The sequence below is a fragment of the Schistocerca serialis genome, chromosome 7 (genome assembly GCF_023864345.2).
Source record: "Schistocerca serialis cubense isolate TAMUIC-IGC-003099 chromosome 7, iqSchSeri2.2, whole genome shotgun sequence".
NCBI lineage: Eukaryota > Metazoa > Arthropoda > Insecta > Orthoptera > Acrididae > Schistocerca > Schistocerca serialis.
The window spans coordinates 423,558,464-423,580,945 of record NC_064644.1 but is presented as its reverse complement, the minus strand read 5'-3'; the positions used below and the strand labels follow the sequence as shown (position 1 = coordinate 423,580,945).

Here is a 22,482-nt window from a genome sequence, read left to right as displayed (position 1 = left end):
ATTTAAAGGAATTAGGTGACTTGTGTGTGTGTATATGTGCTGTCAACTACCTCCAGCGACCTACGAAGGACTCATTGCCTCCATGCTACAACTCGTCGCCGCTTGCCCTAATTTTGGAAGATGAACAGCGTTAACGTTAAAACTGCTTAAAATTCTTCCAGTCTTAGAGCTATTCCCGTAGCATAAGGAATGAAGACAACAAATCTTCGCTCCTCTTCTGGGATGGACCACATTCAATAGCCCGACTTCTATATATTTCGAGCAAGCCTAGTCAACAGTTCACTAGGTTTGACTTCTGGAGGAGGTTGAATAGATGCTACAACATATAAAGAATATTAGTTCAGTTTCAGTGAAACACTTCAATACAGAGTACGTAACTCTGGAGGGAATCCATAGCCATGTGAGGGTCGACAAACACTTAGTACCGTCTCAGAACTCGATGATAACTCGTTATTACTTTTAATAGCATTGAATGACTGTCAAATATCACATTGCGTTTAACTATGAACTTAAGTACACACGTCTGATTAATGATATTAGCTTGCTACCAGATTTGAGCTACGATGGTGCTGCCATCAGAGCGGGCTACCAAAGAGTGGGGCGAGCAAATCGGAATGGCCATATACTTCAAGAGCTTCTAGAAAAAGTAACTACCCTCATTGTATCGACTGGTAATTCTATACCTGATCATGTGGTCTGTTTCCGAGGTACCTTATTAGAAACGAATGTGGTGAAATGTGGATTGGAGATGGAAGTGATAGTGACCATCTTCCAGTCTTATTAATGATTCCATTGAAAGTTAATATCAAACGAAGAGCAAAACTAAGACCGAAAAACCATTCAAGACTTGAATACATTGGACACGCAAAAATTTGAACAAACACTAAAACTTCCTCTTCAGGATGTTTGACGATTTACCAACAAAGAAGATATAAATGACTATAATGAAAGAAGTGTGAACGCCATAAATAAGTGATGCACGTGCGCTCTCCTCGTACCCATATCATCCCAGGAAGACAGAGGATGCCCAGATATATTCTAATAATACGGTGTTGATCACAACAGCCGTCTGAAGATGCGCATGGTAGCCCAAAACAGGTTATGCCACTAAAATAAAACATTTTAAAAGTATTTGTGGCTAGTTGCGTCACTCACCAACTATAAGCTGCGAAGTTCGCAAGATTCAATATGGATAAAACAATAAAGAAATTGCCAAGCCATGAATGTCAAACTGTTTATACAATTAAAAACTGCAAAGTAAAGATTATGAAAGTCGTAAAACCTACAAAGTTTAATAACACCTGTCTAGCTTTTAATGTAATCCCTAACTACATTAAGGTTAACATTAAGAGCTAGAGTAAATCTGTACAGCTTGCCAAATCTAAATGTGAAATAATGTGGTTAAAAATTGAAATCAGATCCCTCCACAAGGGAAAAGACACACTAAACAGGCAAATATATAAACCGCATGCTAAACTCAGCAATCAGATGCATCCTACAGACTTCATGCACATCTTGGATATTATCAACACACAGATAAGCAAAGAACATCTAATTATCTCCACGAGACATAAAAACCAAATTCGTTCGCTTACTTCAAAATTAACGCATGATCCCACTGACAACCCTAGCACCTCAGAATTAGAATTCTACGACAGAATAGTAAAGTCCACCAGCATTTCATTCGACGTAGAAAACGTTGGTTTACTAAATAAAGGTCTCAGACATAACACTGTACCAAAACTTAAATAACAAAACCGTCATAGAATTTGTTGTCAGCACAGAAATTGCATGTGACATAACCAAACAGAGCTCAAGTGAACAAAATACTTTAAGTTCAGATGCCAATCAAATTATTGCAAGAAATCTACAATCAACACACAGTTCTGAGAAAACCGATTCAAGGATACTTACTACCATTAATAAAAAAACTCGCAGGTAACAAAGCCCTTGTTATTAAGGCAGATAAAAGTGACACTACTGTAGTTATGTATGAAGAAGATTACATCAACAAAATCTTACAATTCTTTCTCCAAAACAACATGATAAACCCCACATCTAAATATCAAGCCCAAATTAGGAAATTGATTAAGAATTCCAACTACCTTTTGTCAGATGCTGATGTTCAACGGAGCATAGTCATGAATCCTGTGCCTCCTAAGCTAAGATCTCAGCCAAAGATATACAAACCTCAACGACCATTATGTCCAATTGTTAACTCAAGGAACAATCCTGCATTTTACATCTCTAAGAATCTCAAAGATTTCCTTAGACATTTTTACACATTTCAAGACAACAATCTATTAACGATGTGGGTAATGTGCACATACCAGACAGTGGCAGATTTGCTCCCCTGGACATTATAAACCTGTACATAAATATACCTGTCCATGAAACTATTGACAGAATTATGTGCAATTTATTAAAAAACAAACAGCTTTGCAAGCCAGAACTATAGAAACTCGTAGATATGTTAGAATTAATTCTAGCACATAACTACTCCTCATTTAGCGAGAAAATGTATGTGCAGGAAGATGGCCTAGCAACGGGAAGCAGTCTTGCATGTCATTTAGCTGACATTTACATTAACCATTTGGAAAACGAATTTTTCAGGGCCAGTATCGATTTAAAAGATAAACTGATTTATTACAAAAGGTATGTTGACGGACATAATAATCTTGTTCATTGGTACAGTAGATGAAACAGAAGCATTTGCAAATGCCGTGAGTAGCATGCATCCCAACATCAAATTCAGTGTTGAGCATCAGACAGAAGAGGGTGTCAGTTTTCTTGATCTTAGAATAAGAAAGCTGGATCAGAAGCATGCCTTTGAAATTCATAGAAAACCAACCATCGCAGATGCAATTATACATAATTATTCATGCCAGCCAACTCAGCACAAAATAGCCTATTTCAGATCCAAGTTAAACCGTGTAAATACAATTCCGCTCAGCTCATCTTCCAAGGAGAAAGAAATCAATATTATCAAAATTGTAGCTAAAAATAATTTCTGTAAGCAATAAATAATTAACTGCCTATACAATGAAATTAAAGATAGTAAATCACCTGCAGTAAATAAAACATCTATTACAGTCGCAGAACACAGAACACAATGATAACTGTTTAGCAGTTTTAACAGTACTGATTGACACTCAAACATCACATTGCATTTGACTATCAACTTTAATGCGCAGTTCTGAATAATGACACTAGCTCGCTGCCGAATCAGAAATACGATGGCTGGCCAGGTGGCCGAGCAGTTCTAGGCGCTACAGTCTGGAACCGCGCGACCGCTACGATCGCAGGTTCAAATCCTGCCTCGGGCATGGATGTGTGTGATGTCCTTAGGTTAGTTAGGTTTAAGTAGTTCTAAGTTCTAGGGGACTGATGACCTCAGATGTTACGTCCCATAGTGCTTAAAGTTATTTGAACCAGTTTTGAAATACGATGATGTTACTGTCAGAGTGGGCTATGAAAGAGTGGGCCGAGCGGCGCTGTGTTCCGACATAAACAGACATCCAGCAGTGGCGCCGTATGGAAGCTCTTGAGGGCGCGTCTTCGTCGACGTCTCTCATTCGTGGCTTCGTCTGGCATCTACTGTGCTTAGCCTGTGGCTCCGTCGTGAGCTATCAACTGTAACCTGAGACCTCACTCTTCGGACGACACCACACCGACGAATCCGCTTCTCAGACTACCCAGTGTTCATTTACCTTAAACACAGCCATCAAATACGCACGTTCCTCAATTAAACTGTCCTCGTCGGAAATGGCACGTGCTCTGCGTACAGAGTCCTAAGGATGCCATTGCGTTGCTATGATGGATGGAAACTCTCAGCACACAGATATCGATCGCTGTGTGTCAGCTTTTGGGGAACACTGTGTCCCAGGGTACCATCATGTTTTTAGTAAACCATGACGTCGAAAATGGAAGCCCCCCCCCCACCACCACCACCACCACCACCACCACCACCACCACTTTCGACTTCCATGGTAAATTTAATGCTGGGATGAAGGCAGCTCAAGTGCTTCAAAAAAAATTTTTTTATAGTATTACCTCCATGAGGCCAGACAAATGAGGTATCGCCTACGTATTTCTAGGAACATATCGCTTCCCGGCCTTTTGGCTAAGATCAAAGGGTAGTTCTCCAGGAGCACATTGGTTACAAACCTGAAGTCCTCAATGCCCCTTCCTCGAAGTCTTCCATGAATAAATTCGCAATTATAGTAAGTAAATTAGTAATTAAAGTGCACCCACTTATAACCTGGCGAAGTATTTAAAATCTGTTCTTAGCCCACATGTTGGCAGGTGTGAACACCATATCCGCAACTCGGCAGGCCTTATTCGAAGGCTGATATTTTTGTAGCTTGGTCCTTAGGATTTACTAGTAAGCGGTGAAAGCTGACACACATCGATCGGTATCAGCTTGCTAAGAGTTGCCATCCACCCTGCTAATGCAGTGGCATCCTAAGGACTGCGGTACGCATATCATATGACATTACCGACGCGGAAAGCTTAACCCCAGGATTTTGCACATTTGAGGCTGTGTTTAAGAAAAATGGGTACTCTGTAAAACGGATTCGTCGGGATATGGAGTCTGGACCATCCCCAGCAGTGCATGAAGAAGAGCATATACCTGTGGCATTTATTCCTGTACTGGAGGCATATCGTTTAACACAGCAAGAATTTTAAGGAATTTTAACATTAAGAATGTGTTCCGTCCATCTTTGGAGTTTAGGGCACTACGCCTCTATCGAAGACTAATTTGGCAGTTAGGAAACCTAGCATATATAAAATTCCGTGTCAGTGGGTGGGTATGCCTGCATCGGCCGTTCGAGTCGGACAGTTCAAGACTGGTTCGTGGAACATGGCCTCAACAAGAGGCTACAGAAGCCTGAAAATTCGGCGGTAGCGGAACACTGCTTAAACAGCGGACACGGGATGAAATTTGACGAGAATGTTTTAGTTGCTTATACTTCTACATCTACATATATACTCCGTTAGCCAACAAGCGATGTGTGGCGGAGGGCACAATTCGCGCCAAAGTCATATTTCCCTCCCTCTGTTCCATTCGCGGACCGCGCGAGGGAAAAACGACTGTCTCAACGCCTCAGTACGAGCTTCCAGTTTTCTGAAAAGTATTTGCAAAGAGTCAACTGAAAGTGGATTGGCAGACAATTTGATTGGAAGAGGCCATAGTTTAACGCATCAGATCAAAACACAACCTTCTTCTGTGCAGCCAAGTCTGATTGAAAGTAGTCCTTAAGTGCGGCATATCGTTTCTGACGGTGTTCTGCTAAGGGCGGCGCCACCAGCCCATTCTTGGGGTGCAGCAACTGTGATGAGCGGCGCATGCGCCATCTACGGCACGGAGGCTCATAGGACGACGCTTTACGTTGTCGTCATCGGCTTTCAACGGTACTCGGCTGCAGCGGCAGTAGCAGCAGCATCAGTGTTCTCCTGACGAATGGATCGCCGAAATACCGAGACATGTTGATTTTAGGATTCGGCAGCAAACCCCAGGAGAGGGGAGGAGGGGGGGAGGAGGATGTACTTCGTGTTTCGGTGCGGCTATTGTGGGCAGGCTTTACTGTGACATGGTGTATCGTTGGGTCTGAATTTGCTGTCGTATACTCCCACAATGATGAACTACTTTTCACCTCATTTCTCAATGAAATTATCTTGTCCTTGAAAGTGTTGCCCTTTTTTCCGTTAGGTATGAGGATGTTTCATGTGACCCGAAATCGGCCATTTTAAAATATTAAAGCAGTCTAAACGGAAAATAAAAAAATCTGCTTTACAGCAAGTGATTCTATCGAGACAGTATGACATCTTTTGCCTACTACTGAACACGCACACCCCCAACGCCTGGAAGAAAACAATGAAGGAAAACTCTTCACTCTATAGATGGGTTTGCCTGTGTGTGATGTGTGTGTGAGCGCGTCCACCGTCACCCGTGTCGCACCTTCTGTGGGTAGGAAAGCGGACTGGTCGCGCATCGGCCTGCAGCTGACGTGTTTGGAGAGCGGCCGTAAACAAGACGCGTTGGCCGCGGCAGATGAATGCCGCCTATTAACACAGCGCCCCCACTCTGATATATGCTACGCGCACACTTGTAGCGCCACGTTATTTAGCACTGCGCCTCTGTTGTTCTTGGCACCGTACCACCACCAAGAGCTAGTGTTCTCCTTTTTTTCTCTCCTCCCTGTCTTTCTGTAGAGCAATGTGACTTGTCACAAAGCAGTCTATACGCAGCCCCGTGCTATGTCCATTTATTACACAGCCTTATTAAATGTGGCGTTTTAAGATCACATGTTTCAATATCTCTGCCTTTAGGCGTACGACATTGCCATGAATGTGTTGTGCCTATTGCAACGGATGTTGCTCTTTTAATGTTAACATACACACAAGGATAACGGACAGTACATTAAAATGTGAGATTTTTAAAATTATTCCTTTGTATTTTAATTTATACGGAATAGAAAACTGTTGTCAGCCTTTGGTGACTGTTGTTTTGAATAAATTAGCAGTCTAAATTTTATTCACTTATGAACAATGGATCTTTTTCATCATCTATATTTTACCTAGTTGACAGCTCTCAACCAGAATCAGTTAGAAGCTGACTTCTTTGTATCTGCATAATAAGAGACTCCGCTAATTACTTAATGTCTGCATAATCAGAGACTTTTGTGTTATGTACAGCTTGTTTTAAAAATGCCAATCGTAGGTTTGCTCGGGCTATTTTCCTCAAATCGACAATCGTTATGCAATCCACTTCGAAACATCGATGTTTGGTCAGTGTAATAATATGCTTTGAAATACTGATAATTCAAAGTACTTCTGACGTTTATGCAAAACTAGCTTTAATGATTAAGAATTAATCATGTAAAATTTACATAGGAAGGCTTGGGTTATGTCACCTCATTGTAACGGTTAACTCAGTCCGCACTTAAGTTACAATTATTTAGAAGCATGCAAGTCATTATCATTAACTTTATCCACCACGACTTCAGTACTGATGTTTCTCACGTGACAAACACAGGAGTTCCTTTAAATCGTTACGACACAGCAATGGAAAGAACAAAAGCTTGAAAACATGCTAGTAATGACATTAATGTAATACATTTTGACGGAAAAGATTTAACAACATGAAAATAATTGGAAGATAAGGTATCTATTATTCTTTTGCATATATCAATGATAATGCAAACGGTTAATGAACATCGAATTGAATTTTAGTATGCCGGTTAATTTAATGATGCAGCACCGGAGACATTTAGGACCAAGTGCAGGATGCTAAGAAATTTCAGGTAAGTGAAGCAACACAAATGTCACTTTTAGTGACTACATTCAATTTTGTAACTCAGTTGTTAATATCCAGAGCTTCCAACTAATTGAGTTTTTTGTTTTTATTTGCTAGGTGGAGGACACAGGAATATGACCAGCCAAAGCCCTGGGTGTGAAAACCCTTAAAATCAACAAACGTCTGATCCACAGTCCGCAATTAACATTCAACGAACAAACCCAGCTTAGTGTTTCCCCTGGTCTATATTTCACTTAATTCTCATGCTTTTCCAATGCTTCCCGCTCTGTCTGTTCCATACTATTCCTCCATTTTCCCTGTATTTATTTACTCATCACGATTGTCTATGTACTATTCATATTCTATTGTTTTATAGTATATACATCTTCCCTTTCATACAACTGATACAGAATTTAGCTTGTCTATTTCTTATTACATTTGTCTACTCCATCTTTTATTCTTGTTCTGTAATCTTCATTCAAACTAGTCTTCAGTGCCCTTCTCTTGTACTAATTTTATTTTCTTTCTGTTGTTAATTTAATTTAAATTGTTATATATGATCTGATTTGTCATTGTTTGGGGTGATGTTTCTCTGGTTTGTCCCATTTGTTTCAATTTACTGTTTATCTTTAACATATTTGCATTTCCTCTGCACTGCCAAAGATGACATTTACTCTGCGTTCGTATTTCGCTCTCAAATGTAACATCTTTTTCCATGTTCTTCGCGAATATTGTACCCTTTTAGAAGACAATAGTCGATTAAAGTTTGATGATAGCCTTGTAAACCGAAACTGGTTAACAAAATAAAGCACTCCTTCAGAAAATTCACATCATTCTATTTTAATTTATAATTATCGATTAGTGATTTTCAATTTTTCCGTAATCGCCTCGACTGTGATACGCTGATCTTAGAACACTAGGTCCTCCACAGCTCGTTTGCTTCGCGGTTGCTCACAGAGTGATGGTCTGCCACTTCGTTCTTCGTCTTTCAAATTTGTTCGACCAGAGTGGAAGTGTCTGTGCCAACCACCCATCATCATATTGATAGAGCATTATTGCAGTACGTTTCTACCAACTCAGTATGTATTGTTGCAATTCTTCCCCTCTAAATGCAGTAAGAAAATTACCACACGACTGTCCAGTTTATCAGTAAGCAACGCCATTGACAACCCCAATAAACATTTAGCGTTACATTGTCTCTCGATGATTTGTTCTTTTTTTTTCAGGTTATGTTGAACCCATATTTTCCCCCTGATTCTTTGCTCATTCGGCTCAGGATCACAGTGAAACACCCACCTCTCATCCATGGTTCTTAGGCAGTTAAAGAAGTCATCTGGATAGGCCCAGCACAGTTGTAACATTTCTTCTGCTACCTCGGTTTGGCAGGCTTTTTCAATGCGTGTAAGCAGACGCAGAACCTAGCAGGCTGTGTCGTCCCCATTTTAAAAATGTTGTGTAAGGTGTTGAAAACTGATTCATGACAGATTTTCACTTCTTCTTCTATCACCTCGAATGTGATACATCGGTCTTCGAACATGTGGTTCTCTACTTCTGCTGCAGTTCATGGCTGTTTGCAGAGAGATGGCCTGGTGCTATGTTCTTTGCCATTCAGACTTGTTTCACGACACTGGAAGTCTCTGGGCAACGGTGAGTGCTAGCGTGAGGAGAGCAGTAGTGGTGGGGGTTGTGGGCTGGCGATCAGTGCGCTGTAGGGAAAGTGCCGAGCGCTGGAGGGTAAGTACCGTCCTGAAAAGAAGCCAACGATCTTTTATTTTTATTTTTTTTTTTGTAAATATTGAGTAGATCTCCTCCACGCCCACGCTTGCACAGTGACCATCCAAAAAGATCTATGTCACCTCTGGTTTGTTAGTATCTAAAATGAATGCCGCTGAATTGCAACAAAACCTCTGATTTATTTTTCCTTGCGTTAAAATTGAAAAAAATGAGCCCTCGGTCACAACCTCCGTTGCAACCTGTGGCTGTATAGGTATGAGCAGCCCTTAGAGGCTCGCCTTCACACATCCCTTTTAAATATTTTGTGACTAAAGCCCTTCTGGCTTGTTATTTATTTTATACGTGACAGGTAGTGCTGTCTCTGTCTTGTATAGTTAATCAGTACTTACACTTTTTTATATAAATTATTTTTCTTCCCACAAATTTGTAATTATGTTATAGACCACTTTAAATGTCTAAATTCTGCTGAAGGCACTCTTAGTTTTGAAACCTGGTTAATAAGACTAAAAAATTGTGACCTAGGGCTCATTTGTTCCAATTTTAATTTATAAACGGTCACTGAACCAAGTAGCCATGTTCAAAACTTTGGTTTTCCTCACGTGTTTACCACCTGCAACTTTCAGAGAAGCATCACGATTGATGAATTTTGAGTACAATTTACAATTCTCTTTTTGCCATGTTAAAATTTTCTTCTTCTGCCAAAACACAGCGAAGTTTACTCAATGTTACCTCACTAACATGGTGTGCAGATGCAATTCTAAGAGAATTCTGAAACAATATTTTATTCAGTTTATTGAGTAGGAACTGAGGCCAACAGCTTATGAAAAAAGCACATGCTCAATACAAAAATAAAAGTGTAAAGTCTTCACTTATATTGTTCCAAAACACACAGCATTTCTCATTTCACCAGCTAGAGATGGCCCTTAAAAATTACGTACTTCCTTCAGAAAGGTCTGTATCTTGTGGAATAACACAGTAGATAATAAATTTTTACGTAATAACGATATGGTAAAACACTCTCCTCCTTGCATGCTATCATTTGCCAAAACCTCGTTTCGGTATCTCAAATCGTATATGAGATATGAGGAATGTTATGGATATTTCGCTCTGGTTATATCACTGACGCTAACAATCGCAAATGAGTGTGATGGATAAGAACAATTTTCTCGAGATTGGAGACAGACAGAGACCTCCACCAAAGTCTAAAGAAAAATTCAGTATGTTAGCTAAATTTCATACACAGCAACATATTTTGTAATACGCACCAAACGCAAAATCGTAGCGACTCCTATTTTGCATTGCAAATTTTTTCGATTTTTGTGAATTGTTTTACTCAAATGCAAATATTCGAGATTGACTGCATGGCTGCGACTCGATTCTGCCATCAGCACGGCTCCAATCGGCCGGTATCTGGCAAATAACGTCGTTCTCTCCTCCCGAACAAACGAATAAACTCACTCAGCGCCGCAGACGAAAACTGGGACGCTGTGGATCGGCTACCGTATCTTGAGTGGATTCCAACCACTGCCTCATTTGATACTGCATTGTTGATGCACACTTCAACCATGTATAGTTTGATGCAGCTTTGTCCCCTGTCATAAGCAGAAAACGAATTACCCCACAGCAATCCACTTCACAACGGATCGCGCCATTTTGTTTTGGCTCCTGTAGTGGCTTGCTATGGTACTGTGTTGTGGGGATTTGGAAGTGTATTTGGACTGTATAGGTGTACCTACAAAAAGAACAAAGTTATATAGTTTTTTCTAGGTCATAATCGACACTTCATGATTACCGTTTGCAATACGTACATTGATGTTAACACTTACAGAAAAGGAAATCTATGCGGAAATGATTAAATGAGATTTGTTGTTGTGACGGAAAACAGTTTCTTTGTGTACCAGTGTAATGCATCGAATATCAGAACCGTTTTGAAATGAAGTTTACTTGTCTTCCCTCTCCCTACCTTTCGCCAACATACACCGTGAGTTCACTGATTTCTTGTACAGAGGGGTTATCACAGTGGAAGCGTCTAATAACGAATACTTTGTAACTCATAAGCAGTTTGACAGTTTCATATACCTACTATTCAATGTGTATTCGTTACTTTTTACAACCTTAGGGATGAGTAAACAGATAGAATGAATGTACAGTTTCAGTGGCCTTCTTTCCCTTACAACGACTAGTGATTTGTACATTTATTTTAAATATTCGTTAACATTTAACAAATGAAAGCAGGAAGTAATCGTAATCCGTTCGTTGCCTGGCAGCAGTGCGTAAAACTAGTATGCAGATGTTGGAGCAAGTCAGTGTTGGATTATACTGTATTATACGTCTGCATATACTCCGCGGCTGGTGTGAGAGACGTTGTTATAGCCAGAATACCTCCTGCAGCATGATGTAGTGTTTATACAGCTTTCAGGGATTTAATTCTGTGTGCTTCTCCGAAGGCGACTTCGTGCCGCGCTCTCAGAAGTGCATTTAAGCCGATCCGCAGCTAATTCCCTCCAGTGGCTTCGCAAAGGCAGCGCGCTCGCTAAAACCCAGCCGCCTTCTCGATGCCCCTTCTGAAACTTCAATTCATCGCAGAAAAAATATTTTTATTTGAGTATTCAGGTCTCCAAATCTGTAGAATAACAGCGTTTATCTTAAACCTTGAAGTTGCAGAGTATGAGATATCCACGCCTTGTCTGAATACATATTCGCGGTAGACCAGTTTCTCTAGATTAATGTAATTTTTTTGTAAGTACGGGAGAATACTGTTTTACCTTTTCCAACAGATACCTGGAAGGATGTTTATTCAACTCCTGCAATGACCTATACGACTGTTCATTGGATGGAAATCTCTTTCGGTACTGGTGATCTTTTGGCTTACTGGACAAAATCTGCTCCAGGTAACAATCCCGTCTCTCGTTGACAGGACTATACGTGCTTAGAAAGTCAATAGTCAACGACAGCCAAGTATTCCCTGTTCCTTATCATTTTTGAGAAACTTCCCGGCTAATTAAAACTTCATTCATAATGTTACCACCCTTGCTTTTAATTTCTATGTACTGAGTTAGTCCTTACGACAAACATTTCTTTTTTCATGCAGCCATTTCGCCTTAACTTTCCTGCACTTCCTATTTATTTCATTTCTAAATTACTTGTATTTCTGTATTCCTGAATATCGCAGAATATTTTTGTACTTCCTTCTTTCATCGATGAACTGAAGGATTTCTTCTGCTACCCGTGGTTTCTTCGCGCTTACCTTCTTTGTACCTATATTTTTCTTTCCAGCTTCCACGATTGCCTTTTTTAGAGATGTCCAGTCCTCTTCAACAGAACTGCCTTGATCTATTCCTTATCGTAATATCTATAACTTAGGAGAACTTCAAGCGTCTCTCTTAATTCCTTAGTGCTTCCGTATCCCTCTTCTTTCCGCAACGATTCTTCCTGATTAATCTCTTTAACTTCAGCCTACTCGTCATCACAACTAAACTGTAATGTGAGTCTTATACCTGCTCCTCGGTACGCCTTACCGTCCAGTATCTGGTTTCAGAATCTCTCCTGAAAATGACGTAATCTAACTGAAATCTGTCCGTATCTCTCGGCCCTTTCCAAGTACACTTCCTTCTCTTGTGATCTTGAACAGATTATTCACAGTTACTAGATAAATTTTAATGCAAAACTCAATTAGTCTTTCTACTTTCTCATTACGAGTATAAAAACTAAAATTTCCCTAACTCTTTCTTCTACTCCTTCCGCTACAACCACATTCCAATCCACCATAACTATTAGATTCACATCTGTCTTTGCGTACTGAATTAACCGTTCAGTACCCCACACATTTTATCTCTTCACCTTCCGCTTGAGACGTCGGCACGTCAATGTTTGTTTCTAACGATTCTGATGAAAATAGCCCTGTCACTGAACTGTTCACAGTAACTCACTCTCTGCCGTACCTTCCTATTCATAACGAATCGCCCGCCGCTGTGGCCGAGCAGTTCTAGGCGCTTCAGTCCGGAACAATGCGGTTGCTACGGTCGCAGGTTCGAATCCTGCCTCGGGCATGGATGTGTTTGATGTCCTTAGGTTAGTTAGGTTTAAGTAGTTCTAAATTCTAGGGGACTGATGACCTCAGATGTCAAGTCCCATAGTGCTCAGAGCCATCCGAACCATTTGAACCATAACGAATCCTACTCCCGTTACACCATTTCCTGTTGCTGTTGATATTACCCTACTCTCATCTGACCAGAAATCCTTATCTTCGTTCCATTTCACTTAACTGACCCCTATTATATCCAGATTGATCATTAGCATTTCCCTTTTCATATTTTCGTGATTCCCTACTACGTTCATACTTCTGATTTTTCACGCCCCGACTCGTAGAATGTTCTACTTTCGATGGATATTCAAACTGTTTCTCATGATCACCTCCCCTTTGGCAGTATCCGCCCGGAGATCCGATTCGGGAATCTTTTGCCAATGGAGAGATCATCACGACAGTTTATCATTTACAGGCCACATGTTCCTTAGATACACATTATGTATCTTTAATGCAGTGTTTTCCATTGCCTTCTGCACCTTCATACCGTTAATCATTGCTGATTCTTCCACTTTTAGGGACAGTTTCCAACTCTAAGGGCTAGAAGGTGCCTTGAAGCTCTGTCCGCTGCACGGTCCTATTTTGACAAGGCCGTTGGCAGAAAAAGGGTGAATTCTTATGTCGGAAATCTTCAGACTCCATTACTGATGATTTTTATTCAAAATTTAAGCAGTTTCGGTGTTCGAACACAGGACCGAGGAAGTTTTGAGTCTTAATCAAAGGCGCCACCCATAGACCACTGGTTCTGCAATTAAAAATGTGTTACTGCTAATAGCTATAATTATTAGTCGGATAATGAAGTAAATACTGAAGTGTTGTTGTTGAGTACACGATCCTCAGTCACCAATAGAAAGATCTGTTGCACCTCGTATAGTGGACTTTTGTTCGAATTCTGGTAGATAAATGAAGAATGGAAAACGGACAAATGAGGTACCAAATTGACCAGCATGAGGTCTAGTTCTGAAAAAAAAAAGAAAGAAAATGAACTGCATCGAGAATGGTCTACTTGGGCAGACGAATTCTTTCGTTCTTTAAAGCTCAAAAAATGAAATAAGTACCAAATCACAACATAAATTGAAACTTCTCTGTCTTCTCTTGATCTATAGGCTCTTAATAATAATAGTATATCGATCGATACTGAAATATGTTTCATGTATTCTGAACAAAACTAGAGAATAAAAAAGTGGAATACAAATAAAACAGATTAAAGAAACATTTGACGCGTCGTAGCATCACATAACAGTGGCATCTGAAGCCCACACAACAGTAGACTGGACGGTATATATAATTCACCAGACAAGTATTATCTAATACCAAACTCCGCCCGAACAGGCCATGAAGCCTACAAGCGTCACTGACTGCGGGCATAGAGGAGCATGTGATCAGCACACCGCTCTCCCGGCCGTATATCAGTTTATGGGACCGGAGCCGCTGCTTCTCTATCAAGTAGCTCCTCGGTTTGCCTCATAAAGGCTGAGTGCAGCCCGCTTGCCAACAGCGTTCGGCAGAACGAATGGTCACCCATCCCATTGCTAGCCCAGCCCAACAGTGTTTAACTTCAGTGATCTGACGGTAACCGGTGTGACTACTGCGGCAAGGCCCTTGGCAAATATCATCTAATACTCTTCAAAATTTCAAGTTAAACATTGAACTTTAAATTCTTATTCGGCCCATCATTTGCTTTACTTGATTTCGAGTATAATTTAAAGATACATCAAGTTTTTCTGTCATCTGTTTTTTCATTTTTTGCTTTTAGACAAATCTTTTCAGAAAACATTTGTCCACTTTTTTCAAATATACAAGACATATTGAAGTTATCTGACAAAGAAGAAAAGATATGATTAATAGGAAGATGTAATGTTTCCATAAAGTGTGGTTCAACAGCCGTAAAGTATTTTATAAAATGCATTTCAAACATTAGCTGTTTATTTGTCCCATTAATCATCTACCAGTTTCGGTTATTAACCATCATCAAGAATGTAGGGTGCAACTGATTAGCTGAAAGCACCTCATATCCCTTTGATAATGAACAGCAGTGAAATTATACAGTGAAATTGTACGAACACACATTATGTCTGGCTGTTTGGTGTGAGATATGACTGTCAGTATTCTCAGACAAAATATGTCAGATGTTATTACAATTTGACTGTATAATTCCGATATTGTTCAGCCTCAAATGAAAACGGGAGGCTTTTACCTAATCTGTTGTAACCTTCATCCTGGATGATGTTTCATAACCGAAACTGGTAGATGATTAATGGGACGAATAAATAGCTGATAGTTAAAATGCATTTTATAAAATCAGGAAAGTGTGGTTCCCCTTAACGCATACTTCACAGAGGTCCCGTAAATCCGAAAATTCTGTCCAGAAGGTGCATCTCTTAGCTTAGAATTAATATTCCTAAGTGAAACAGAAGAAAATCGTACTTCGCACTACACAGCTGATACAGTTCAGTGGTTTGCATTCCATTTCTGAGTTCATCGCGATAAATAACGAATTAGGGTTGGTTGAAATGGAATATTCCATCGGTGGTTCGTTGGAAACTAGCGTGTATCGTTAACATATGTATACAAGCAGGTCATAGTTTTATTAGTGAAAGTGTGCATATGACATACAAATTAAATCTATCGGACAAAAAATTACGAAGTTCACGTGTTCTGCGCCGTGATTTATAGTTGATACTTGGACAGACACACACACACACACACACACACACACACACACACACACACACACACACACACACACACACACATACAACATAAAACAAACATAATGACAGTGCGATTGGGAAAAAAATTCTGTAACAGGGACATAACACACAAATACACACCGGATGTCTCTCATGGCTGTTAGTTTTTCCGCTTTTAAATTCTGTTCATTGTACAATAAGACTATATAGACCACTATCTGAAGTAGTGTCCAAGGGCAAACAGGTCCAGAAAACTACCGTACACAAAATATTTTTTTTAATTCAATATATCCATATTTATGGCCGACAGTCGGAGTTCATTCTTTCAACTTCTTTGCTTATTTAATCCGACATTCACAAATATCAACATCATAAATATGCATTTAAAAATTTCGCTTTAAGCTTCAATTTGCGTAACCTATAACGAATCTCTTTTTGTAAGTTAAACCTCAGAGTACCGGCATTTTTGAAACTTACAGGTTTTGCTTAAATCACTACTGTCTCCATCAACGCTTTGCATACAGGAAACGGATTGCTATAAAAAAGCAACAGCGTAATGTTGTGCATCGGTTTCTGCCTGTCGACGAAGATATTCCAAAAAGGAAGATTTTTGCAAATGAATGCGAGTAACTTGTCGGGATGTGTAGAAGACCGCACTTGCGCGCATTGTAAGTCAGGAACACAGCAGCTGCAAACAGCGAATCCATTACGGGAGTGTTGACGCATAATTACCGCTGACATGGGAACACACGTCCGGAATAATGCGACCGCCAGCATCCACCGTGCTGCGATCCCGCGTTCGTTTCTCTGTTAGCCCCATGAATCGCCTCTCTCACCAACATTCTGCACTGGTAATTAACGTCACACACCTGATTGAACATCTAATCACCATTTTCCTGTTTTCTAGCACGAAGCATCACTAACTCAATATTCCCTCGTACATGCATATATTTCAACCTCATTATCAGCCGTTTGAAATGCAATGAGGGATAAAGGCTTCCTCCCTACTTTACCAAACATTGCAGTCTTCATCTCTACTTATTCATCCTGTTTCTATATGTTTTCTAATGCAATCTAGGTCTTGATCTCGTAACTATCATTACCGAAGCATGCCCGTCGACTAGAGCTGGTTGCTGTTGTGAATTCCAGTGCCGTTTTCCGGGTTCCGGGAGCGGGACTCTTCTCCAGCCTAGACATAATGAGTTCCTCTTCCCTTAATTCGGCTAAATGGGTTGTCTGGACTCTCTATGCGAGAGAGTAACACGCCATGGCCGATGCTACCTAACACATTTTGGGAAAGAAATTTCTGAAACTCTTTAAAAAAAAACCAGTAACTTATAGCAAGTACACCACCGATCAAACGTATCCGGACACTTATCGCATTTACGGCGACTTGAACCCTGCTGAAGACACTGAGATGTCTGAATTTCTATGGAGCAATGGCAGTCCATTCTTCCTCAAGATTCAGAACCAGAGAAGGTAGTTATGTTGGTCGCAGGAGTCACGTGCGGAGCTGATATCCTATATCATCCCAAAAGCGTTCCATTGGGTTCAGGTGGGGACTCTGAATGGGTCAGTCAATTTCAGGAACGTTATTGTCCCAAATCGTTGACTCACAGACGATGCTTTGTTACGGGGTTCATATCAATGCGGACACAATCATCATCTCCGAATTGTTCCTCTACGCAGCCCATTATGCTGTAAAAAGTGTTCATGTCCTTCCACATGTAGTGTTTTTTTAGACTCAGTAAGGGGACTACTCTCTTCCAACGAAAAACACTCTTGACACCCTAACATCCCCCCCTTCAGTACTTCAGTATTGGCACTATCCGTATAATGTTCTCCAGACATTCGCCAAACCCAAGCCTTCCATCGGATTACCACAGGAAATAGCGTGATTCTTCACTCCAAATTACTAGTTTCCAGTCATCCACTGCCCATAGACTTCGCTCCTTACACAACCTCAAACATCGCTTAGCACTGATTACGGAAGTGTGTGGCTTTGGAGGAGCTATTCGACCATTCTACCCTTGGAGGTCACGTGTGGTTTTTTACAACCATCCTCCGCAATGCTTGACGGCGCTGTCCGCCAGTACGTGAGGTCTGCCTGTGGTTGTTTCTTCGCGTTTACAGTCACGTCACGAATAGTCAACTTGGGCAGCTTTAGAAGGGTTGAAACTTTTTATCTATGTCACAGCGAGCCTAGATGACAGTTCAGTAGTTTTATTTTAGGAGGAGCGAGAGGTAGCTACAACACCTATATACATGAAATGTGTATAATCATACAACGGATTTGTGATTACACATAATCATAGTTGCTCCGTGAAAGGATACATCTTACAAGACGAGAGATGGATTCTGTAGACCGTAAGTTACTGCAACTACATTTACTCATTGCTAGCAAGGTATCGGTAGATCTGTGGAATAAAAGAGATTACCTGACGTTTAGGTCGATGTAATCTACAGGATGGTCCATTGATCGTGACCGGGCCAAATATCTCACGAAATAAGCCTCAAACGAAAAAAACTACAAAGAACGAAACTCGTCTAGATTGAAGGGGGAAACCAGATAGCACTATGGTTGGCCCGCTAGATGGCGCTGCCATAGGTCATACGGATATCACCTGCGTTTTTTTAAAATAGGAACCCCCATTTTTATTACACATTCGTGTAGTACGTAAAGAAATACGAATGTTTTAGTTGGACCACTTTTTTCGCTTTGTGATAGATGGCGCTGTAATAGTCATAAACATATGGCTCACAATTGTAGATGAACAGTTGATAACAGGTAGGTTTTTTTAAATTAAAATACAGAACGTAGCTACATTTGAACATTTTATTTCGGTTGTTCCAATGTGATACATGTACCTTTGTGAACGTATCACTTCTGAGAACGCATGCTGTTACAGCGTGATTACCTGTAAATACCACATTAATCCAATAAATGCTCAAAATGATGTCCATCAAACCTCAATGCAGTTGGCAATACGTGTAACGACATCCCTCTCAACAGGGAGTAGTTCGCCTTCTGTAATGTTCGCACATGCATTGACAATGCGCTGACGCATGTTGGCAGGCGTTGTCGGTGGATCGCGATGGCAAATATCCTTCAACTTTCCCCACAGAAAGAAATCCGGGGACGTCAGATCCGGTGAACGTGAGGGCCATGGTATGGTGCTTCGACGACCAATCCACCTGCCGTGAAATATGCTATTCAATACCGCTTCAACCGCACGCGAGCTATGTGCCGGACATCCTTCATGGTGGAAGCACATCGCCATTCTGTCATGCAGTGAAACATCTTGTAGCAACATCGGTAGAAAATTACGTAGGAAATCAGCATACATTGCACCATTTAGATTGCCATCGATAAAATGGGGGCCAGTTGTCCTTCCTCCCATAATGCCGCACCATACATTAACCCGCCAAGGTCGCTGATGTTCCACTTGTCGCAGCCATCGTGGATTTCCCGTTCCCAATAGCGCACATTATGCCGGTTTATATTACCGCTGTTACTGAATGACGCTTCGTCGCTAAATAAAACGCGTGCAAAAAATTTGTCATCGTCCCGTAATTTCTCTTGTGGCCAGTGGCAGAACTGCACACGACGTTCAAAGTCGTCGCCATGCAATTCCTGGTGCATAGAAATATGGTACGGATGCAATCGATGTTGATGTAGCATTCTCAACACCGATGTTTTTGAGATTCCCGATTCTCGCGCAATTTGTCTGCTACTGATGTGAGGATTAACCGCGACAGCAGCTAAAACACCTACTTGGGCATCATCATTTGTTGCAAGTCGTGGTTGACGTTTCACATGAGGCTGAACGCTTCGTGTAACCATCCGGCGAACGGTCCGGATACTTGGATCATGTCGTCCAGGATACCGAGCAGCATACATAGCATACGCCCGTTGGGCATTTTGATCACAATAGCCATACATCAACACGACATCGACCTTTTCCGCAGTTGGTAAATGGTCCATTTTAACACGGGTAATGTGTCACGAAGCAAATATCGTCCGCACTGGCGGATACCACGTACTTATACGTTAGTGACTATTACAGCGCCATCCATCACAAAGCGAAAAAAGTGGTCCAACTAAGACATTCATATTTCTTTACGTACTACACGAACATGTACTAAAAAATATGGGTTCCTACTTAAAAAAACTCAGTTGATATCTGTTTGACCTATGGCACCGCCATCTAGCGAGCCAACCATAGCGCCATCTGGTTTCCCCCTTCAAGCTAGACGAGTTTCGTTCTTTGTAGTTTTTTCGTTTGATACTTATTTCGTGATATATTTGGCGCGTTCACTATCAATGGATCACTCTGTATAATAGAAGTAACTACTTGAAGGCACAAGAAGAAGTTTGATAAATTACAACCTAATGTGCTAAGTATTAGTAACGTTGTCAGATGCTGTTATTAATAAATCACAGGGTGTATTGTCTTACCGGCCGCTGTGGCCGAGCGGCTCTAGGCGCTTCAGTCCGGAACCGAGCTGCTGCTACGGTCGCAGGTTCGAATCCTGCCTCGGGCATGGTTGTATGTGTGGTCCTTAGGTTAGTTACGTTTAAGTTGTTCTAAGTCTAAGGGACTGATGACCTCAGATTGAAGTCCCATAGTGCTTAGAGCCATTTGAAACTATTTTTTTTTTTTTTACTATTGTCTACGATGAAATTTCGGTCCTTGCAAGAGGAGAAATCTTTGCCATTACGCCTACCAAAGTACCAGTTGAGGAGATAATTGCGAACGTAGAAGCAGGGATAGAACCCTCCCCAAAGAAACTGCAAATGGAATTCGAATCGAAACCACCAGGGTCTTGTGCTGTAGTAAACCTTTGGAAGGTAACCTAACGAAAGGTGAGGGAAGGGCTTCAGAGATATAAATACAAAGGCAATGTTACTGTTGTTATGAATAAACAGGATTATAGAAGTAAGATTTTGGATCTCTTAACGTCAGGACAATATAATAAACGTAAGAAAGACCCTACTACTTGCATATTGAGAAAAACAAATACGCTGATAAAATCATCTACTTCAATTCAAAAGGAGGAGAAGAAAGGTTTGTTGAGGAGTGAAGCTATGTGTCCCAGACTTTATGGCCTACCTAAAGTTCATAAGATTAACCTTCCTCTGAGACCCATTGTCAGTGCTATTAACTCTCCAACGTACCAAATAGCAAGATATCTGGCATCTTGTTTACAACCACATATTGGCCGAACTGATTCTTATGTAAAAGACATATGTCATTTCATTGAGAAACTGAAGAGACTAACTTTGGCTTCTGAGGATATTCTTGTCAGTTTTGACACAGTGTCTTTATTTACGATGATTCCGCGTAACGAAGTTATGGTTTACATAGCGGATGTTTTCTCACCAGATTTGACTGCTCTTTTCAGACACTGTTTCACCTCTTGTCAGTTCCAGCGGGAGGATGAGTTTTATGAGCTGGTTGATGGTGTGGCTATGGGTAACACATTGAGTCCTACGATCGCCAATTTTTACATGGAAAAATTCGAACTATTAGCTCTGGAAAGAGCGAATAAGAAATCATGTCGATGGTATCGATACGTGGATGACACAATTATGGTTTGGTCACATGACAAAAAAGGTTCAGAGGAATTCTTTTGTTATTTAAATAGTATAAATCCTAAAATCCAGTTTACCATGGAAATGGAGAAAGACAACGACATATCCATCTTGGATGTCTCCGTTATGAGACAGACTGATGGCAGCTTGAAACATAAAGACATTCGGAAGGTTACACATACCGACAGATAGTTGCATAAGGATTCCAATCATCATATAGAGGTGTAATTAAAAGTCTAGTGGACAGAGCTAAAATGATTTGTGCGTTGGGATACCTGGACGCCGAGTTGTTGAAGCACATTTGACCCTTCGTGATCTCTGTTAGGTGGAAAATCGAGCATATATATATTGATGTGCCGTCGTAAATCCAAAGCAACACATAGATGTATGGAAATCTATAATCACGATGAAAATAACAGTAATTAAAAATCTGTATATTGTTGGCCAATACAAGGATTAATTAAAAAATCATAATATTAATAACCCCCCATGAACCATAGACCTTGCCGCTGGTGGGGAGGCTTGCGTACCTCAGCGATACAGGTAGCCGTACCGTAGGTGCAACCACAACGGAGGGGTGTCTGTTGAGAGGCCAGGCAAAAGTGTGGTTCCTGAAGAGGGGCAGCAGCCTCTCCAGTAGTTGCAGGGGCAACAGTCTGGATGATCGACTGTTCTGGCCTTGTAACACTAACCAAAACGGCCTTGCTGTGCTGGTACTGCGAGCGGCTGAAAGCAAGGGGAAACTACAGCCGTAATTTTTCCCGAGGGCGTGCAGTTTTACTGTATGGATTTAAGTGTTAGGAAGTCGTTTCTGAAAGTATTTGTGTGGAGTGTAGCCATGTATGGAAGTGAAACATGGACGATAAACAGTTTGGACAAGAAGAGAATAGAAGCTTTCGAAATGTGGTGCTACAGAAGAATACTGAAGATTAGATAGGTAGATCACATAACTAATGAGGAGGTATTGAATAGAATTGGGGAGGAGTTTGTGGCACAACTTGACTAGAAGAAGGGATCGGTTGGTAGGACATGTTCTGAGGCATCAAGGGATCACCAATTTAGTATTAGAGGGCAG

General features: G+C 40.8%; 1 protein-coding gene across 1 annotated transcript in view; it reads left to right on the top strand.

Annotated features, from left to right (window-relative positions):
• The window catches only part of LOC126413132 (lutropin-choriogonadotropic hormone receptor-like), a 932,298-nt gene that overhangs the window by 739,863 nt on the left and 169,953 nt on the right, over window positions 1-22,482 (top strand). The gene's annotated exons all lie outside the window — the stretch shown is intronic.